Source organism: Cebus imitator, unplaced genomic scaffold, assembly GCF_001604975.1.
Source record: "Cebus imitator isolate Cc_AM_T3 unplaced genomic scaffold, Cebus_imitator-1.0 Scaffold797, whole genome shotgun sequence".
Classification (NCBI taxonomy): Eukaryota; Metazoa; Chordata; class Mammalia; order Primates; family Cebidae; genus Cebus; species Cebus imitator.
The window spans coordinates 322,381-324,801 of record NW_016108112.1 but is presented as its reverse complement, the minus strand read 5'-3'; positions in this window follow the sequence as shown (position 1 = coordinate 324,801).

Sequence of the window (2,421 nt, the reverse complement as noted above, 5' to 3'; positions counted from 1 at the left end):
TGGTTGCCAGTTCACTCTAATGATTGTTTCTTTTGCTCTACAGATGCTCTGGAGTTTAATTAGATCCTATTTGTCTGTTTTGGCTTTTGTTGCCAATGCTTTCGGTGTTTTAGTCATGAAGTCCTTGCCTATGCCTATGTCCTGAATGGTTTTGCCTAGGTTTTCTCCTAGGGTTTTTATAGCGTTAGGTCTTATGTTTAAGTCTTTAATCCATCTGGAGTTAATTTTAATGTAAGACATCAAGAAGGGGTCCAGTTTCTTCTTTCTGCACATGGCTAGCCAATTATCCCAACACTATTTTAAAAGAGGATCTTTCCCCATTGATTGTTTTTGTCACGTTTGTCGAAGATCATATGGTTGTAGCTGTGTGGTATTACCTCTGAAGACTCTGTTCTGTTCCATTGGTCTATATCTCTGTTTTGGTACCAGTACCATGCTGTTTTGATTACTGTAGCCTTGTATTATAGTTTGAAGTTAGGTAGCTTGATGCCTCCAGCTTTGTTCTTTTTGCTTAGGATTGTCCTCACTATGTGGGCTCTCTTTTGGTTCCATATGAAGTTTAAGGTGTTTTTTTCCAGTTCTGTGAAGAGGGTCATATGTAGCTTGATGGGGATAGCATTGAATCTATAAATGACTTTGGGCAGTATAGCCATTTTCACAATATTGATTCTTCCTAACCATATGCATGGAATGTTTTTCCATCTATTTGTGTCCTCTCTTCTTTCCTTGAACAGTGGTTTATAATTCTCCCTAAAGAGATCTTTTACATCCTTTGTTAGTTGTATTCCTAGGTATTTTATTCTCTTTGTAGCAATTGTGAATGGTAGTTCATTCTTAATTTGGCTCTCTTTAAGTCTGTTGTTGGTGTATAGGAATGCTTGTGATTTTCGCACATTGATTTTGTATCCTGAGACTTTGCTGAAGTTGCTTATCAGTTTCAGGAGATTTTGGGCTGAGATGATGGGGTCTTGTAAATATACAATCATGGAAATAGAGATAATTTGACACCCTCCTTTCCTAATTGAATACTCTCTATTTCTTTTTCTTGCCTGATTGCTCTGGCTAGAACTTCCAATACTATATTGAATAGGAGTGGTGAGAGAGGGCATCCTTGTCTAGTGCCAGATTTCAGAGGGAATGCTTCCAGTTTTTGCCCATTGAGTATAATATTGGCTGTGGGCTTGATGTGAATAGGTTTCATTCTTTTGAGATACATTCTGTCGATACCTAGTTTATTGAGAGTTTTTAGCATAAAGGCTGTTGAATTTTGTCGAAGGCCTTCTCTGCATCTATTGAGATAATCATGTAGTTTTTGTCTTTGGTTCTGTTTATGTGGTAAATTACATTTATAGACTTTCATATGTTGAAACAGACTTGCATTCCTGGGATGAAGCCTACTGGATCATGATAGATAAGCTTTCTGATCTGCTGTTGCACTTTGTTTGCCAGTATTTTATTGAAGATTTTTGCTTCTATGTTTGTCATTGATATTGGCCTCAAGATTTCTTTTCTTGTTGAGTCTGTGCCAGGTTTTGGTATCAGGATGATGTTGGTCTCATAAAATGATTTGGGAAGGATTCCCTCTTTTTAGATTGTTTGGAATAGTTTCAGAAGAAGTGATACCAATTCCTCTTTGTATGTCTGGTAGAATTCAGCTGTGAACCCATCTGGATCTGGGCTTTTGTTAGTTGATAGGCTATTAATTGCTGCCTCAACTTCAGACCTTGTTATTGGTCTATTCAGGGTTTCAACTTCTTCCTGGCTTAGGCTTGGGAGGGTGTAATTGTCCAGGAATTTATCCATTTCCTCTAGGTTTACTGGTTTATGTGCATAGAGTTGTTTGTAATAATCTCTGATGGTAATTTGTATTTCTGTGGATTTGGTGGTGATATCCCCTTTATCATTTTTTATTGCATCTATTTGATTCTTTTCTCTTTTCTTTTTTATTAATCTGGCTAATGGTCTATTTTGTTGATCTTTTCCTGCTCCTTGATTTATTGATTTTTCGAAGGGCTTTTGTGTCTCTATCTCCTTCAGTTCTGCTCTGATCTTAGTAATTTCTTTTCTGCTAGCTTTTTTTATGGATGTTGCCTCTCTAGCTTTTTCAATTTTGATGAAAGGGTGTCATCTTTTTAGATCTTTTCTTGCTTCTGGTGTGGGCATTTATTGTTATAAATTTCTCTCTAGACACTGCTTTTAATGTGTCCCAGAAATTTTGGTACATTGTGTATTCGTTCTCATTGGTTTCAAAGAATATCTTTATTTCTGCCTTAATTTCATTTTTTAGTCAGTCAACATTCAAGAGCCAGTTGTTCAGTTTCCATGAAGTTGTGTGGTTCTGAGTTAGTTTCTTTCCTTTTCTTTCTTTCTTCTTTCTTTCTTTTTTTCTTTCTTTCTTTCTTTCTTTCTTTCTTTCTTTCT